The following is a 1016-nucleotide window of genomic DNA, read 5'->3' as shown; positions in this document are numbered from 1 at the left end:
TTGTCCGCTGAGTTGGCCCCAATTGTAGGCGCTGACTGTGGCTCTTCGCGCCTCGCCAACGCCGAATCTAAGTGGTGCATAGCCATCAATTTGCTATGCAGTCACTGTCGATTCATTAGGATTCCATCTCGAAATATGCAAAGCTTGCTAAAACAAATTCTCCCCCTTGATACCCTAGATGCAATGAAATTATTTGGCTAAATGAGTTAAAGGACTGGAGTGATTAAATCATTCATTTTGTAGCATAGGAAATTCTGAAAAACGAGTGGAGACTACGCTGAAGTAATGTTGATGAAGCACTTGAGCACTTCCTAGTTGGGGGTGTTTGCTAGTTAGTAAAGCACAGGGAATACAATGCTTTCAGTAAGAGATTTACAATTTTTATTAACTAAAGCGTTTTAGAGCATCTCTATGTGTAGCGTTTGTAGGATCCAGGTGAACAAGGGTGGATTTTTCATTTAGGAGACATTTTATTGAAATACTTCACTCCATCGCTTATAAGTTCCTTCTGAGAGTTTCTGTCAAGTGAAATCAAATGAATGATGCAGTGGTGTCACGTCGCAGGTGAACACCACAGGATGGAAAGAAGCGATTGTGCTAGTGGGACCCTAACATCACTGTGGAATAGTGGATGAGTGCAGTATTGAAGGAGTTGGTGTAATAGAAGCATGAAATCACCTGGACACTAACTGGCTGACTGGCTTTCGTCCAGGACTAATAGCGAATGCACAACCGCATACCCATATCCCTGTCATTGTCGAGGAGGTAGCTGGCCTCACACAATAAGCACTCCCGTGGTCGGCCATGCTTTCACCGCCACCACCTCCGTTATCCACGCCATTTGATTGGCGCAACTTGCCATTGTGTCTACTGCGACCTAGACTGAGACCTTCGAGTTGCCTTACATACAACACACGATGATGCCTGGACAAGACCTCATTATCAAATCTGCATTTAGTCAGTGGTTGTTCCGAATTTCATAATGTTAGCAAGTCAATTCCACGGAACGTGGATAT

The sequence above is a fragment of the Echinococcus granulosus genome, assembly GCF_000524195.1.
Source record: "Echinococcus granulosus chromosome Unknown EG_S00593, whole genome shotgun sequence".
NCBI lineage: Eukaryota > Metazoa > Platyhelminthes > Cestoda > Cyclophyllidea > Taeniidae > Echinococcus > Echinococcus granulosus.
The sequence above is the reverse complement of the archived record's forward strand: the minus strand, read 5'-3'. Positions refer to the sequence as shown.